This window comes from Heterocephalus glaber, unplaced genomic scaffold, assembly GCF_053883595.1.
Source record: "Heterocephalus glaber isolate CG9 unplaced genomic scaffold, H.glaber_assembly_v1.0 deba00001141, whole genome shotgun sequence".
In the NCBI taxonomy this organism is placed as follows: Eukaryota; Metazoa; Chordata; class Mammalia; order Rodentia; family Bathyergidae; genus Heterocephalus; species Heterocephalus glaber.
Window position 1 is genome coordinate 1,169,179 of NW_028258201.1, and position 18,892 is coordinate 1,188,070.

The following is an 18,892-nucleotide window of genomic DNA, read 5'->3' on the forward strand; positions in this document are numbered from 1 at the left end:
ACTTTGCGCTTGCAAGGCAGGCACTGTGCCACTGAGCTAAATCCCTGGCCCTACTTGGTTTATTTTTTAATGGAATCTTTCTTTTTTCTTTCTTTTTTTGTTTTGAGACAGGGTCTTCCTATGTAGTTCAGGCTGGCCTTGAACTCACTGTGCAGTCAGAGTGGCTTTGAACTTGTAGTGATCCTCCTGCCACAGCCTCTGAAGTGCTGGGGTTACAGGCATGCGCCACCATGCCCAGAGTCTTGTAGAATCGTTTGTATGATTAAAAATTCAAAAAGTATAAAAAGTACAGCCAGGAGTGGTGGTGCATGCCTGTAATCCTAGCACTCAGGAGGCAGAAGCAGGAGGATCTCCTCAAGTTCAAGGTTAGCCTGAGGCCTGAACTACAAAACAGGACCCTGTCTCAAAAAGTCAAAAAATAGGGCCGGGGATTTAGCTCAGTGGTTCCGGCGCCTGTCTTGCAAGTGCAAGGTCCCAAGTTCCATCCCTGGTACCAAAAAAAAAAAAAAAGCCAAAAAAGTGCATAGTGAAGGCCTCCTTCCCCTCCCACCCCTTTCCTTCAGCAACCAATATTTCTAGTTTCTTCAAAGCCTTTTTTTTTTGTACCGGGGATCAAACTCCAGTCCTTGTGCTTTTGAGGCAGGTGGTGGAACCACTGAGCTAAATCCCTGGCCCACTTCAAAGCTTTTTGATTTCCTTCTCATAACTTTTATCTTGACTCCCTTGCAGCCACTTTCTTTCCAGAGTCATACTCTGGCGATTATCAGTGTTTGGCATTTCATTGGCTCTGAAATTTTAAGACACCAGCACAGCATTCTGTGAGTGTCCACAGATCCCCTTTTAGGGTTTATATCTTGAATGTCCACCAATGCCTCATGTGCTCATAGGCAGCAGGGATTCTGGGAAGGTGACTGATTCATGGATGTGTGATGGTCCCCACTGGATTAGTCGGCTGATTGGTTTATAGCTGGGTGTGATGTTGGGAGAGGAAGCCTGGCAGGAAGAGGTGGGTCACTGTGGTCATGGCCTGGAGAATGGATCTATATCTCTATATATGTATGTATATATCCCTTCTCCTCCCTGGGTCTCTCCTTGCTGCCCTTCCATGGACTGTTTCTCCTCTGTGATGCCCCTCCACCATGTTGCCCCACCTTGAGTTGACTGTGGACTGAAACCTTTCACTCAGTGGCTTGCCTTGGTCACCGTCTCTCTGTGCACCTGCTGAGCCCCTCTCCCCAGCACAGCTCTCTCCCAACCTTGTCCTCTCTTCAGAGTCCCCTACCGCACTTCTGGTCCCTGTGTCTCAGCAGATGGCTGTATCTTCTCACTGATATCCCAATGCTTCCTTGCTTCCTTTACCCATCGCCCGAACACTGTTTTGTTTTGTTTTGTTGTTTTTGCAGTGCTGGGGATGGAACTCAGGGGTTCTTGAGTGTCAGACACGCTCTACAGTGGCGGATGGCTCCAGCCCTGCCTCTTTCTTTCCTCCTGTCGGTTTCGTTTCCTTAGATTCTGATCCTGCTGAAAGCTGATGCTTCCTTCCTATATCCCGTTCCTAACCTTCTCCACTCCTTGGCCTCCTGGGCTTTGTGTATCCCCTTTACTGGTTTTGATCTAAAGTCTCTAAGCCCAGGTAAACATTTGCTATGTTCGAAAAAAAGTCCTTCCTCAGCTTGGGACCCCCCCTCTGGCTGCCACGCATTTGACCTTCCTGTTCCCACCACAGCACATTCTTCTTATGCTCATCCTCTCTCCTATTGTGAATATATTGTGTGCATGGAATACCTAAAATGAGCATGTACAGGAAAAGATGAGCAAACAGTTGTCTGGGTACCTGAGCCCAGTTCAAAATTCCTGCAGGTGTGATGGTGCACGCCTGTGATCCCAACACTCAGGAGGCTGAGGCAGGAGGATCACTGTGAGTTTGAGGCCAGCCTGGACAATTTAGTGAACCCTCCCTCAAAATTAAAAAAAAGGGGGCTGGGGATTTAGCTCAGTAGTAAACATGAGGCCCTGGGTTCAATCCCCAATATTGCAAAAAACAAAAACAAAAAACAAAAGGAAGATTCATAGATTTTTTTTTTTTTTTTTTGCTACCAGGGATCAAATTTAGGACCTTGTGCTTTTGAGGCAGGCGCAGTGCCATTCAGCTAAATCCCCAGCCCAGACCTTTTTAATTATTGAGGTGAAATTCATTTAACATAAAATTAATCTTTCTGTGGCCAATCAGTATATGAAAAAAATGTCTGGCTGGGTGTGGTTGTGCATGCTTACAACCCCAGCACTCTGGGAGGCTGAGGGAGTGGAGTCGACAGCTGGAGCTCAGCCTGGTCAATTTAGAACTTTGTGAGACCTTGTCTCAAAGAAGAAAAAGGGCTGAGGATGGAGCTCAGTGTGAAGGCCCCGGGTTCAATACCCAGTACCACACATGTGCGCGCATGTGCACACACACACAGACACACAGACACACAGACACACACACACACAGAAAGAAAGAAAGAAAAGAGAAAGTAAAAAATAAGTGCTGGCAAGGATTCGGGGAAGAAGAAACTTCAACTTCTCCACTGCTGTGAGAATGCAAACTAGTGCAGCTTCCAGGACATCAGTATGGAGTTTCCTCAAAAAAATAAAGCTGGAACTTCCTCATGACCCAGCTCTGCCACAACTTCCTCATGACCCAGCTCTGCCACTCCTTGTGTAGACCCAAAGGGATCGAAGTCAACACTGGACAGATGGCTCCACACCCAGGTTTATTTCGGCACAATTCATGACAGCCAGGATATGAAAGCCTAGGTGCCCTCTGCAGATGACCGGATGAAGAAAAAGAATGGCGCACAGGGAAGTATTATTCAGCTATGAAGAAGAGTGAAGTCATGTCATTTGTAGGAAAGTAGATGAAACTGGAGATCATCGTGTTAAGTGACACAAGCCAGACTCAGACAAGTATTACATTTCTCCTAATATGTGGAATCTAGAAAAGATGATATCAAAGGAGAAGGGAGACGCTATTAGACAGGAGGAAGGGCATGAGGGAAGGGGAGAAAGAATTATTAATTATATCACTAAGAGAGCATCCTGGGGGTGTGGTGTAGGCCTGCAACCCCAGTACTCAGGAGACTGAGGCAGGTGGATCACAAGTTGGAGGCCAGCAGCTTGGGCTACTTGGTAAGTTCAAGGCCAGGCTGGAGGCCATAGTGAGATCTTTGTTTTTGTTGTTGTTGCTATTTTTTTTGTTTGTTTTTTGAGACAGGGTTTTGCTCTGCAGTTCAATCTGGCCTTGAACTCACTACTAGCTCAGGGTGGCCTCAAACTCATGGTGATCCTCCTGCCTCAGCCTCCAGAATGCCAGGATCACAGGTGTGTGCCACCACGCCCAGAATAGTGAGATCTTGTCTGAAAACAAAACCAAACCAAAAGAGGGATCATGATGTTGACAACCTTACACTCTGTTAGGTGAAACAGAACATTACAAAGAAGTACATATGGCGTTGCCAATTTTTTATTTTAAAAAATACACTAATATATAGAGATGTCAAGAAATTGTCTAGGGCAGTGTTTACTTAACTGTTTTAATCTGTCTTCAGGAGTGAGATGCTGAGGTTGGAGGTCTGGCTCAGTGGTGCCTGCCACCTCGTGCTTCGAAAGTGCAAGGTCCCCGGTTTGATCCCTGGTACCAAAAAAAAAAAAATTAAAAAGGAGTGAAATGCTGAGCACTTTTTTCTTTTTGTTTAAGAGTATTTCCTAGCTGGGTGTGGTGGTGCACGCCTGTAATTCCAGCACTCTGGGAGGCTGAGGCAGGGGGACTGAGTCTGGGTCTCTCTTTTTTGTTACTTTTTACTTTATTGGTACAGGTTTGTAGCCCGTAGGGCTCACACTCATGGAGGGGTTGGTGCAGCTATGTAGCGCATCTGAATTCTCTTGCCCTCCCTCCCCTCTGCTCTTCCCCTGCCATCCTTGGTCCCCTTCCCTTTTCCTATCTCAAAATGAAAAATAAATGACTGGAGATGTAGTAGCTCAGCTGAAAGGCCCTGGGTTCAAATCCCAGTGCCAAAAAGAAAGTAGTTTTGACTTGTGATATTATACAATATTTCTATGCAGAGGACATTAGAAGTTGCCATGAGTATGTGAGGGAATGGATATGTTAATTGGCTTGAGTGAGTAATCATTTCACACCGGATGTGTATTTCAAAACATGACAGTGTCTTAAATATCTGATTTGATTTGTTAATTATAGGCAATAAAAAATAAAAGTTAGAAAAAAGAACCATTTCCAAGTGAGCTGTTCCATGGCATTTAGTAATTTAGTACATTCACTGTGTTGCACAGCCACCACCTGCATTTATGTTCATCCCCGGAAGGAAACTCTGTACCTATTGAGCAGCTGGTCCTCATTCCCATCCTCGCTCCCGCCTCTGACAACTCGCATTTTTGTGTGTATTTGTTGGCCGTTTGTGTGTCACCTCTACGGAAATGTTCACTTTCAGGACTTTGGTCCATATTTATTTATTTATTTTGTCTTTGAGACAGGGACTCACTGTGTACCCCAGGCTGGCCTCAAGGTCGTGGTGATCATCCTGTCTCAGCCTCCCAAGTGCTGGGATTACAGTCCTGTGTCACCACGCCCCGCTGAGCTTTGATGATAAATCACTGTGTTTTGGTATATGACTGCACATGATGTCAAAGAATTTAGTGACATTGCTGTGATAAAACTTCCAGTCTCATCTACATATTTATGCGAACAAAGTGTTCAGTTCTTTTTTGTTTGCTTGTTTGGTACCAGGGATTGAACTAGAGTCCTTGTGCTTGCACAGCAAGCGGTGAAACCACTGAGCTACATCCCTGGCAAGTTCTTAAATCTATAAAGATGAAAAATGGGATAGAACTCATGCTGCATCTTGTCCTATTGCAGGAACAGACTTCTCCCCCATGAGGAAATGAACTAAGGGAAAAACAGGGGCCCGGGTACAGTGTACTATTCTGAACTGTACTTCAGCAGAATTTGGCTTTTTACTCTTGTTTTGTTTGGTTTTTTGGTACCAGGGATCGAACTCGGGTCCTTGCACTTTTGCAGCAGGCAGCAGAACCACTGAGCTACAGCCCCGGCCCCAGGCTTTTTACTCTTAATCACTCAGAATTTGTATTTTTTTTTTCCCATGCTGGGGATTGAAAGCAGAGGCTCAGGCAGGCTAAGCACGCCCAGCCCTCAGGTCTGGGGACCGAATTATTGATAATAAGCGGAGGCTGGGGGGTGTGCTGTGTAGCATGGGCAGGCCCTGGTTCTGATCCCAGCACCACAAAATAAACAAAAGCAAAAACTCTACACTGATGACTTAATCTGGAAGGGAAAATTGAACCCTTGAGTCTTTGGATTGTAGGAAATTTAAAAAATTACTTTTAATTTATATGCATAATCTTGTTGCAGAAAATGGACTTTGTTGGTACCAGGGATCAAACTTGGGACCTTGCACTTGCAAGGCAGGCACCGGAACCACTGAGCTAAATCCCCGGCAAGAAAATGGACTTTTAATCTAAAACACATTAGTTAGGGAAGTGTTTTTGGGATAGAAATAGAAATAAGAGTTCAGAAGAAAAGGCACAGTGTGAAATCCTTGACTGTTAGATGAAGAATATGAATTTGTACTTTTTTTTTGGTACCAGGGATTGAATTCAGGACCTTGTGCTTCCAAGGCAGGCACGGTGCCACTGAGCTAAATCCCCAGCCCCATTTATTTACTGTGATTTTTTTTTTGAGATAGTGTCTCCTGTAGTTCAGGCTGCCCTTGAGGCCACTATGTAGGGCTGGGCTCAAACTCCAAACAATCTTCCCACCTCAACCTCCTGAGTGCTGGGATCACAGGCATGTGCCACCACACCCAGCTCGAATATGTACCTTTTTTTTTTTTGGTGCCGGGGATTGAACTCTGGACCTTGCGCTTGCAAGGCAGGCATCAGAACCACTGAGCTAAATCCTCAGCCCTCAAATATGTACTTTTTAAATGAATTGTGGAAGATTTGGTTGAAAGAGTAAAATAAGAGGCTTTTGAAAAGGTCAATGTTTATAACACACTGAAAATGGCATTGTTTTTATTATTATCATTTTAATTTTTAATGACACATTAATGGTACATATTTATGGGGTACAATGTGATATTCTATTACATGTACATAGCTGGGCATGGTGGGACATGCCTGTAATCCCAGTATTCGGGAGGCTGAGGCAGGAAGATCACCTGAGTTCAAGGCCAGCCAGGGCTACATGGTGAGACTCTGTCTCAAAAAACCAAAACCAAACAAACAAAAATTACATGCGTATGATGTGTAATGATCAGAACAGGGTAAATAGTATGTCTATCACCCCAGACAGTTATAATTTCTCTGCACTGGGATCTTTCCTAGCTACGTTGAAGTAGATAATTATTGTCAGCCATAGTTATCTTACTGCAGTACAGAACAGTAAATGTTATTTCCTCTACCCAAATGCATCCCTGTACTCCTTAGGTATCTTCTCTTCCTTCTCTTCCTCCCCCACCTTCTTGTTTGTTTTTGTTTTTTTGAGACAGGATGTTGCTATGTAGTTCAGGCTGGCCTTGAACTCACTGTGGAGCCCAGGTGGGCCTGGAACTCCCAGCAATCCTCCTGCCTCAGCCTCCTGAGTGCAGGGATTACAGGCGTGCGCCACCATGCCTGGTCATGTGTTTTGTTTTTTTTTCTTTTTGGTACTGGGGATCAAATTTGGGACCTTCCACTTGCAAGGCAGGTGGCAGAACCACTGAGCTAAATCCCCGGCCCCAGTGGCTCATGTTTTATATCTGGGTGTCTCCCTAAAGCCTCACGCAGTCATAGCCAGGCCTTTTGGGAGGTGAGGGAGTGGAGGAGTCCAGTGCTGAGTTGGTAGCTAATGTGATGTTGGGAGGGGCAGCCAGGCTGCAGGTGGGGGTCCTGCGGATGTGGCCTGGGAGGGCCTCCCTCCTCCTCCCTTGATCCCTCTCTGCCTCCTGCCTGCCCAGCTCTGAGCTGGTTCTCTGCCAGGACTCCTGCCTTGGAGTCAGGCCGCTATGGACTGAGGCCTCTGTACCCTGTGAGCCAAGATAAACCTCTCTTCCTTAATGTGTGGGCATCGAGTGTTGTGTCCCAGTGACACAGGGACTGAGGAGGTGACTCAGAAACTTTGGAGCCTGGCAGGACAAAGCTGGGACTGCCCCAAGCAGGAGCCATCCCAGGGGCCTAATCGCCAGACAGGCATCCTGCAAACCGGGAGTGAAATGGCCCACCCTTGAGCCGTGGAGCCTGGTGCCCTGTTCTGTGAACGGCCCATCAAGCCCTCTTCATCAGTGCAGCCTCTTGAGCTGCAGTTCCTCATTTTTGCTTATGCTCTGCCTCTGCCTGACCAATAACTCTGCCTGTGTCCCTCACTGCCCTGTGTGTCCTCAGGTTCTTTCTCTGTAAGGAAAGTTGGCAAACCTGTTCCCTGGGGCAAGGTGAGGTCCCTGTCTTCCCTTTTTGTTTGTTTGTTTTGTTTTTGAGACAGGGTTGCTATGCAATTCAGGCTGGCCTTGGACTTACTATGCAGCCAGGGCCGGCCTCGGGAATTTAGGATCCTCCTTCCTCAGCCTCCCGAGTGCTGGGATCCCAGGCAAGCACCACCGCACCAGGCTGGTTTTTACAGCTATATAATTGGAATTCTTTTCTTGATTTCTTTTTCAGTTAGTTATTACTATATAGAAACACTACTGATTTATTTTGTTGTTGATTTTGTGTCCTGTAACCTTGCTGAGTTAGGTTTTCCTACACATATGATCAAGCTGTCTGCAGTTTGACTCCCTCCTTTTTGATCTGGACGCCTTTTACCTCTTTCTCTTGCCTAATTGTGCTGGCCACCCTTTTGCAACTATTTCAACATTTGGGGACCTTCAGATAGCAGCGTAAGAATGTGCACATGGAACATAGTTTGCAAAATTCTTGTAACATGAGCAAAACATTTGTAGTCCACCTCACTGTGTTTGTCAGGCAGCCTAGCTCTTCCTTTGTCAGTTATTTCCAGCCCAAATTCTCAAATATCTCCAAGGAGGGCCGGGGATTTAGCTCAGTGGTGCCGCCTCCTGCCTGGAAAGCGCAAGGTCCCAAATTCGATCCCCAGTATCCAAAAAAAAAGAAAGTTAGGCCAGATGTGGTGCCACACGCCTGTCATCCTCCATACTCAAGAGCTGAGTCAGGAGGTCTGCAAGTTCGAGGCCAACCCAGGTAATTTAGTGAGACCCTGTCTCAAAATACAAAATAAAAAGTGTCAGGTTGTGGGCCAGGCCAGAGGTAGAGCATCCCTGGGTTCAATCCCCAGCAGTGAAAAAAGAAAGAATGTGAAGCATACATAGGTTTGTGCACTTCACCAAGGAAGTGTCATGCATCAGTTTTAAAAGTAGATAACGTGGTAGTGCCACAGCACCTGCCTGCCAGGCTAGAGGCCCTGGGTTCTATCACCAGCACTGGAAAAAAGAAGATAACAGAAGCTGGTTTGTCAAAGCTGAAGTGTCACATTCATTTCAAAGGGATTTGAGCCAGGTGTAATCTCAGCACTAGGGAGGCTGAGGCAGGAGGATCGCTGTGAGTTTGAGGCCAGCCTGGACTGTATAGCCAGACCCTGTCTCCAAAAAAAGGGATTTGATATTGTTAAACTATTATTTTTTTGGGGGGAATGGGGATTGAACTCAGGACCTCGTGCTTGCCAGGCAGGTGCTGTGCTGCTGAGCTAAATCCCCGGCACCCTACATTGTTGATTTTTTTAAAAGTGGAAATTGTATTATGGTTGTATTTTCAGGGAGGATTTCTTTCCTTGTAGAGATACGCACTTGCTGTATTTCCTGGTGAAATGTAACTCCATGGTGTGGGTTTATTTAAGCTGGAGCCTGGGGGGAGGGTGTGGGTGTAGAGAGAGAAACCCAGGTGACAGGTACACGGAAGTTCATGATCATATTCTCTCTTCTTTTGCATTTGTTTGAAATTTTACAGAATAAAAGTCTGCTGAGAGTCTGCAGCGGGTCCCTTGGTTACAATCCCGCGGGGTGGTTCTTGGCATATTGGGATGTTTAGGCAGACACACAAGCCGCTTCTACAAAGGCTGTGCACAGAGTTTCTGCTGGGGACACAGATGGAGGACACAGGAGGTGCTGACCCCCAGATCCTCCCTCCAGAGTCTTCCTGCCTGGTTTCTGAGCTCTCGCCTTGGCCTGTTTCCCTCTGCTGAGACTTCCGTGAAGACGGAATATTATGTACAGCATAAAAAGTACCAGCAGGGCCTTGGGATGTAGCTCATTGGTGGAGCTGCGTGCTGAGTGCATGAAGACCTGGGTTCGAGCCTCAAATACAAGGAGAAATGGGGGTATTTAGTGAAAAGCAAGTCTCCCTCCTGGCCCCACACCCCACTTTCCAGTTCTTCCTACAGGCAGCTCCCCCATCCACATTTCAAAAAAAATTGTGTGACATAAAGATCACACACAGGGCTGGGGGTGTCTCTCAGTGGCAGAGGGCTGGCCAGGCATGCAGGCGGCCCTGGGTTTGATCCCAAGCACCCCACGCACGCCTTGGAGAGCATGGGTGGCTACTATTCTCTTTCCCTCCCTTTTGGGCATAAATGGTGGCATTGCATACACACAGTTCTGAACATCTTTTTAGTTAAAAAGCACATATTATATTTCAGCCAATACCTTGAGATTCCACTCTGTGCATAAAGATGTCATTTTTTGGTTTGTTTTTTGTTTTTTAAAACAGGGTCTTCGGCTGGGTGTGGTGGTGCATGCCTGTAATCCCAGCACTCAGGAGGTTGAGGCAGGAGGATCACTGTGCGTTTGAGGCCACCCTGGGCTACAAAAGGAGACCTGACCTCAAAAAAGAAAAAAAAAGGCCGGGGATTTAGCTCAGTGGTGCCACCACCTGCCTTGCAAGTGCAAAGTCCCAAATTCAATCCCCAGGACCAAAACAAAAAAAAAGACAGGGTCTTTCTATATAGCCTGGGGTGTTCTTTTTTCTTTTTTTTTTTTTAGTACTGGGCATCAAACTCAGGACCTTGCACTTGTGCGGCTGGGTGCCACTGAGCCAAATCTCTGGCTGGACCGGGCTGTTCTTTTTTTTTGGTACTGGGGATCAAACTCAGGTCTTTGCACTTTCCAGGCAGGCAGCGGAACCACTGGGCTAAATCCCTGGCCCTGGACCAGGATGTTTTTGAACTCACCGCAGTCCTCCTGCCTCAGCCTCCTGAGTGGTGAGCTGACAGGTGTGCACCACCGTGCCCAGCTGTGAAGATGAGCCTGAAGTGTTCAGAGGCTGCATAGTAGCCCAGCATCGACAAGCACAAGGCAGTGTACTCATCCTCTTTTCGTGGACACAGCTTCTTTGGCAGACTTGGTGCACAGTCCTCTCACCCCTGGAGTGTGCCTGTCCTCTGCTTTGGAAGGTCTTAATTTAATTCTCAGAAGGAACCTTAAGGGGACTGTGTTTCACCGCTGGCCCTGTGTGTGGCAGGTGGTAAGATCAGATGAGCAGCGTTATGAAGCAGCTAATCAGTTTGTCAAGCGGAACTGGAGGCTCCAGGCTGTTAGAGGTGAAGGCCGGGCGTGGGCTGGGGGGGCCCTGTTGGGTGTGAGCTTCCTGGCCGTCTGGAAGTTAAGCAAGGCCTGAGGGTGTCCCTGCATCCGGAAAGCTCTACGGGACCTGGGCATTGTGGGGTGGGGCGGGCACTCCCGGCTGTCACCAGTCACTCAGAGCAGGGAAGGGATGAAGGAGGCAGGAGGGAGGCCGGGCTGGGATGGCCAGTCGCAGCCATCGACCATCCCTCCCCTCAGCCTTTCCTGGCCGTGCCCTGGTCCATGAGCCCTGGCCACCACTCTGTCACCTGGGCCAGCAGGGCTGGTTCTCCAGGGGTAGCCCCTGGACCTGGACAGCGGAGACCCCAGAGGGATGGGATGGGCGGGGCAAGGTAAGGGGTGCGGGGCGGGGAGGGGGACACACTGGCCCGGGGCCCCGGGGGTCCAGTGTTCGTCTGGCCCTCATGGGAGATGGAGGAGAGGTCTTCTCTTTCTTGGGAGCTGCACCCCACCCCTGAGATTTGGGGTTAATTGTTAGAAACTGTTTGTGGAACAGGTGATGAGAACAGGAAGTTCAGAATCCAACCTGCGCTCGGCCCGCAGGGTGGCCTGGGGTTCAGGGGCCTGGGGAGCCAGGGGCTGGACCTCGCGCTTTCCGACCGCTAAGGGCCGTGCATGCAGAGGGTCCTCCGGGTCCCAGCTGGACAATCAGCTCAAATAAGTCGGTCAGCACCTGGTAGGAAGGTGTGTGTCCCCACGGACCTGCCAGTGGCCTGAGTTAGAGGAAGTAGGTGTAAATGTAAATATTTTTATTAAAAAAGAATTGGAAGGCATAGAAACCAAAGCCACTTCTGTGGCTGACCTAAAAGAAACTATTTACAGTGCTGGGGTGGGGCTGGCCTGGGCAGGGCATGGGCCTTGGCTTTCTTAGCACTCATTGTCCTGACAACCCCCCCCCCCCCCCGCACTCCCACCCCTGGGGAGCAAAGACAAGCACAGAACTGGCTGGGAGGATGGAGGAGACGCCGCCGTTACAGCAGTCAGGGGGCAAGAGGACGCATCCAGGGAGGCCAGGCTGGAAAGGCACCGGCAAAGGAGCAGCCCAACCCCAGGCAGAGGTGGAGATGCTGTTGTTAGAAGCCAGAGAAAGAGCCCAGTGCGAAGGCCCACAGGACACGGATGGGGCAAAGGCTTCTACTAGGCCCACCGAAGCTGGCTGAGCAGCTCCCAGGCGAGCGGAGTCCGTGCACCGGTGTCCAGCCTGCGTAGGGCGGGAACTGCGGCCAGCGCAGTTGGCTTGTCCTGAGCCGCCTGCCCTTCTTCTCGGGCACTTTCAGCTGCAAGGTGCTGAGCTCTCTGGGCAAGTAACAAGGCATCTGTTCTCTAGCTGGTGAATAGGAGATAAAGTACAGAACTGGGAGTGTTGGTTTCGCCGTGGAATTGGTGCCCTGGAAGCTGATATTAGAAGTCTTGAATTGACTCAATATTGAATTAATATTTGGCCTTATGCCCTTCCTTCCTTCCCCCTGGAGTGAAAACACAGGTTGCACTTGCCAGGTTTCAAATGGTGCAAAAAAATATATATATATAAAAATACATAGATAAGCCTAGGTCACCTTCACCCAATGGGGCCCTGCTGAAAGCTGCTTGGAAGCAGAGGGGAAGAGGGCGCGTCGTCAGCCCGAGTCACTTGGCTCAGGGACTGGGCTCCTGGAGAACAGGAGCAAGGGACCCACTCGGGCTTGTTCACCTCACTCGTCGTGAACACAGTGTGAGCCCGGGGACCGTGCTTCCCTCCGAGAGCTGGCCTCCCCTGGGGCTGCTTGCTGTCTCCCCAGTCCACTCTCTTCTCCTGAAGCTTAGCGGTCCAGCTGCACGCACGGTAGGCAAACAAGAGACCGCTTTCCCAGCCTTCCATATAACTCAGTTTCTGCCAGTGTATTTTTTTTTGTACTTGCACTGAGCTACATCCTCAACCCTTTTTTATTTTTTATTTTATTTTTCCCTTAATATTTTGAAATATTATTTATTAATATTGCTTTTATAAAACATTATTTTTATTTGTTTTTTGGGGGGGGTTTAGGTACCAGGGATTGAACTCGGGTCCTCGCACTTGCTAGGCGGGTGGTGGAACCACTGAGCTAAATCCCCAGCCCCAAAATATTATTTTTAGTATTGTCAAACATTTTTAATTGGTACATGTTCATAGTACATAATGTTCACATTCATTGTGGAGAATTGGTACACGTACACAACACACCTCCATTCTTTTTTTCTCTTCCCCTTCATCCCCATTTAAAAAACTTTTTTTTCTTTTTTTCTGCCAGCATGAGATTTATTTTATAAGTCTTTATCAAGTTAATTATCATAAATGTATTAACAGCCAGACTAGCAGGCCAAAAAACATATAAAACACACACAACAATTATACTGAATCAAGGTGCACTGTTCTTCTTCTTTTTTTGGTACCAAGGATCGAACTCAGGACCTTGCATATGCCAGGCAGGCACAACGCCGCTGAGCTACATCCCCGGCCTGAGGTACACTTTTAGATACGTTGGCCGTGCTGAATTACAGTACCTTTTCTCTCTCTCTTTTTTCCTATTGTGCATCTTTTATGTTGCACTTTATTGTTTGTTTTTTTGTTTTTGGTACCGGGGATCAAACTCGGGACCTTGAGCTTGTGTGGAAGGTGCCAGAACCACTGAGCTAAATCCCCAGCCCTATTTTGCACTTTATTTCTACATCGAGTTTCTCACAGAAGAGAAACCATTTGATATTTAAACTGTGTGTCTGATTTGCTTCACTTAACATTATGGTCTCAAGGTGCGTCCGTTTTGCTACAAATGACTTGAGTTTATTCTTATTGGGCTTAGATTTTCTTTAAAATTCTTGTAGAATTTGGCAGTGAAATTTTTAGGACCTGGGCTTTTTTTAGTTGATAGTTTTAAAAATTATTTCAATCTCATTGACTGATACAGTATTAGTCAGGATTTTTATATCTTCCTGGCTCAGGTTTTGTAGTTCATATGTACCTAGGAATGTCCCCATTTCTTCTGAATTTTCACTTTTATTAGGGTATCGATTGTCGGAGTAGTTACCAATGACCTTCTGGGTTTCAGAAGAATATGTTGTGATTTCACTTTTTTCATTTCTAATTGCATGGATTTGGGTCTTATTTTGTGAAGATTGGCTAAGCATCTGTCTATTTTGTTTATTCTTTCAAAGAATCCAATTCTGACTCATTGATTGTTTTTTTTGGTATTGTTTTTGTCCTAATTTTATTAGTTTCTGCTCTGATCCTTGTAATTTCCTTCCTTGTACTGGCTTTGGATTTGGATTGTTCTTGTTTTTCTAGGACCTTGAGGTGCAGCACTGGCTATTTATTTGAGCTCACTGTCTTCTGACGTGGGGATTCACTGCTATAAACTTCCCTCTTAGGACAGCTTTCGTTGTGTCTCATAGGTTCTGGAATGTTGTACTGGCATTATTGTTTGTTTATAGGAACTAATTTCTTCATTAATTTCATCCAAAACCATTGATTATTCAAGAAGGGATTGTTTAATATCCATGTATTTGCATAGTTTATGTGATTTCTTTTGCCACTGATTTCTAGTTCCATTGCACTGTGATCTGATAATATGCATGGGATAATTACTTAAGCATGCTGTATGGGCTAGTTTATGACCTATTTTGGAGAAAGTCCCATGTGGTGTTGAGAAGAATGTGCATTCTGGTGTTCTTGGATGGAACCCTCTGTAGATATCTATTAAGTCCATTTGTTTGAAGATTTGGTTGAACTCTGATATTTCCTTGTTGATTTTTTGTCTAGTTTATCTCTTTTTTTGTGATAGTAGGGTACTGGGGTCCCCCATAACAATATAACAATTGTATTTGTGTTTATCTGATTTTTCATGTCCATTGGTGTTTGTTTTATAAAGTTGGGGGTGCTGGTATTTGAGATATATATATATATATATATATATATATATTTTGGTACCGGGGATCGAACTCAGGACCTTGCACTTGTGGGGCAGACATGGAGCCACTGAGCTACATCCCTGCCCCGCATATATGTTTATAATTGTTATCTCTTCCTGTTGAATTGCCCCCTTAACCAATATATAGTGACTTTGTCTTTTCTGATCAGTTTTGGCTTGAAACCCATTTTGTCTGAAGTTAGGAGAGCCAACTCCTGCTTTTCTCCAGGTTCCCATTATATGTAGCATTGTTTACCATTCTTTGATTTTTAATCTTGAATTTCTTTTTGAATTAAAATGTGTTTCTTGGATACTGCATATCACTGGGTTTTATTTCTTTTTCTTTTTTTTCTTTTTTTTTTTTTTTGGTACCTGGGATTGAACTCGGGTCCCTGTGCTTGTGAGGAAGGCGGTGGAACCACTGAGCTAAATCCCCGGCCCTAGGTTTTATTTCCTGATCAATTCTCCTGATCTGTGTCTTTTTATTGGGGAATTGAGAGCATTCACATTGAGAGTTGTTACTGAAAGTTATTGATTATTCCTGTCATTCCATTATTTACCTGTTGCTGATTTCCTTATTTTATTTTTCTTTTGCTTAGGTGCTCATTAGGTGTATTCATTCTTTCTGATTTATTAGCATCGTTGGATTCATTGTCTCTTTTGTTGTCTTTTTTTTTTTGGTACTGGGATTGAACTTGGGACCTTATGCTTTTGAGGCAGGCAGCAGAACCACTGAGCTAAATCCCCGGCCCTCATTATCTCTTTTTAGGATATCCTTGAGAATTTTTTGTAATGTTGGCTTGGTGATCATGGATTTCTTGAGATGTCATGGAAATACCTTATTTCTCTGTCAATTTTGAAGGAATGTTTTGCAGTATACATAAGATGAGGCTGGAAGTTGTTATTGTTTAGGGTTTAACGAAGCTTTAAAGATATAGGAGGTTGGGAAAAGGGGAATGCAAGAGGAAAAATTTGAAATTTAAACTATATGATATGAGAAGGAAGAAAGAGTAGTGATATAAAGGATCCTATTGGGGAGAAAAGGGTTCTTTATAGAATTAGGTAAAGATAAGAGAAAAAACTAATGAGAGATAGAAGATAAAAGAAACAGATGGAAGCCAAGTATGTTAGTACATGCCCATTATCCCAGGACTTGGGAGGCTGGGGAGGGAGGATTGCTCTGAGTTCAAGGCAAGCCTGGGCTACATAGTGAGTTCAAGGCCTTTCTGAACTACATACCGAGATTCTGTCTCAAAAACAAAACAAGGGCCGGGGATTTAGCTCAGTGGTTTTGCCACCTGCTGCGCAAGCGCAAGGACTTGAGTTCGATCCCTGGTACAAACCCCCCCCCCAAAGCAAAATCAAAACCAAAAAAGAAAACACCCCCAAAAAGAAAGAAATTATATCAGAAAGAGAGAAGAAAACTTAAAGGATGAAAGATTAAAAGGGAGAAGAGGAAAAAAATAAAGAAAAAAATAAAAAAGACTTAAGAAACAAGGAAAAAGGATAAAGGAAAATCCCTCAAATCTCAATAAGCTGGAAGAAAGGAGGAAAAGAAAGAAGAAACAACAACAACAACAACAAAAGGTGCCCCCACTCACACAAAGAAAAAGAAATAGATAAGAAGGAAATTTCTTTATGATTTTGAATGTGTGTTTTTTTTTATCAAGATCTACAATTTTGGAGCAGTGATCAGGTCAAGATGTGATCTAACTGCTCACTCTGGTAGATGAAGAAGGCAGTCAGACCCCAGATCCATGCTGGATGCAGGCGCTGGCAGGCAGTGGGATTAGGGTGAAGGTGCCATGCCTGACTCTCAAATCCAGAGCAACTCAGGCTGAGCCTGGCCTCTGGCCTTGGTGGTGGGCCCTGTGTTCTTTAACTCAGACCTCTCAAGGGGTCGCTTTCCAGCCTGTACCCTGACTGAGGCTGGCCACCTCTCACCCAGTCACTGTGGGAATGTAACCCTGGGAGCCCTGAAGTGAAGCTGTCTGGTGACTGCTCTGAGTCCTCGTTCAAACAATCATCCCTTCCCTGGAATGGCGTCTGACCAAACACTCCAGGGATATGGCAAGGACTTGGACTGGCATCACCACTAGCTGTTCCCTGTTGAAGGACTCTGCTCTCCCTGTAGCTCACAGCACCTACCAGGCTGTCCAATGGCCTCTTTTCTCCCTGAAGCCCTCTGGAGTACCCAGCTTTTACTTTATCTCTGTAGACTCGGTCTCCCTTTCCTGTGAGCCATGAGCCAGGAACTGAAGAGAAAGTGCAAACTGCCCCTTCCTTTCCTGAGTTGTGTTCTGTTTTTTAAATTTCTCTGTAGGTTTAAATTTTCCTGTCAGATCCTCCTTGGTTCCAGGGATCTACTTCTCTCTTTGTTTCTTCTTCCCTGTGTTGTTATTTTCCACTATCTGGATTCCAAATCTCAGACAGACTGAGTTGTTGCCGTTTACCACTCCACTATTTTCTTCCTTAATCTAAAAAGTGTTTTTGACTGGGTCTTGCTAAGTCACTCACTTAGGGTCCTCCTGCCTCAGCCTCCTAGAATGCTGCAATTACAGGCCTGTGTTACCATGCCTGGCTTCTGCCAATGGAATGTGAATGGAGGAGCTGGGTGGAACTTTTACATCATGACTCGTCCCCTACTTCCTCCCTCACACCAATTCTTGGAACTGAAATGCAGACTTGGCGGAGGCCCTGTTTGGGCCATGCGCACAGGACGCGCACAAGAGGAAGGAACCTGGGTCTTGGGTGAGGCTGCCGTCTGGGCGCCTCCCCACCAGCCTTGTCGCCTTAGGCCAGGCTCCCCCGTGAGAGAGAAGGATGTTTCTGCCCTGTGTCTTGGGATCTCTTTATCCCAGCCCCCTGAGCATAAGCAGCCGGGTCCCGTAGCCCTGTGGGGCTGGGGACAGGGTTGCTTCAGTTTTGCTGCTCTGTTGTCTTCGATGTGTGACCCCATCTTTCCTGGGGTCTCCCACAGGAAAGCTGCGCGTGGCTGCTCTGACTCCACTGCACTGTCCTCACCTCAGCAGTGGGGATGGAAAGGGAAACAGAGGAGTGCTCGCCTCTCCTTGAGCGCCTGCCCAGGAAATGTGCCAGTTTTATTACTTTAGGAAGAAGGAAATGGATTCCGCCCCACTCTGGCAAGTGGACTTAGCAGATATTGGGGGAAACTCATAAATAAAGAGCTTTTTTTTAACCCCAGGTCTAGGTATTGAACCCAAGACCTCACTCAGCTACATCCCTATCCCCCTCTTTGTTTTGGTACGGGGGATCAAACGAACTCACCTTGTGCTTGTGAGGCAGGCGTTGGAACCACCGAGCTAAATCCCTGGCCCATCCCTACCCCTTTCTACTTGATTTTGAGATAGCTTCTCAATAAACTCTCTAGGCTTGTAGTCCTCTTGCCTCAGCCTCCCATGTACCTGGTACTGAATTACAGGTGTGTACCCCTGGGCCTACCGCTCTCTTTCTTTCCTTTCTTTCTTTTTGCTCTCTTGCTTTCTTTCTTCCCCCTCTTATTATTAGCACCTATTATTTTTACAAAGCATTGGGTTTCACTTTGTATATTTTGATCCTATCCACCCCCATTACCCTCTGTTATGCCCCTCCCCCTCCCCCTTATTCCCTTCCTCTTGTTAATAATAGTCTTCCTTCTGCTTTCATTTCATCTTTTTAAGATTCCACATATGGGGAAAACAAATCATTTGTGTCTTTCTGAGGCTGGCTTATTTCAGACAACACAATGATCTTCAGTTCTATCCATTTTCCTACAAATAACAAAATTTTGTTCTTCTTTACAGCTAAATAATACTCCACCATATATATATATAAAATCTCCCTTTTGGTGCTGTCTCTCCATTCTCTTGGTTGTTTCCTTTGCTGTGTAGAAACTTTTTAATTTAACGTAGCACCGCTTGTTGATTCTGTTACTTCCTGTGTACCAGCGTGCTGCTCAGGAAGTCTGTGCCTGTGTCTGCAGCTGTAGGTGTTTCCCTCATGTTTTCTTCCAGCAGTGTCAAAATTTCAGGTCTTAGGGCCGGGGATTTAGCTCAGTGGTTTCATCGCCTGCTGCGCAAGCCCAAGGACCAGAGTTCAATCCCCAGTACCAAAACAAAAAACAAACAAACAAACAAAATTTCAGGTCTTATACCGAGGTCTTTGATGCATTTTGAATCGATTTTTTTGTTTGGTTGGTTATTTTTTTTTGTACTGGGCATTGAACTTGGGACCTTGCGCTTGCGAGGCAGGCGCTGGAACCACTGAGCTAAATCCCCGGCTGTTTGTCTTTCTGAGACAAGGTCTCTCTCTGTAGTTCAGGCTGGCCTCAAACTCACT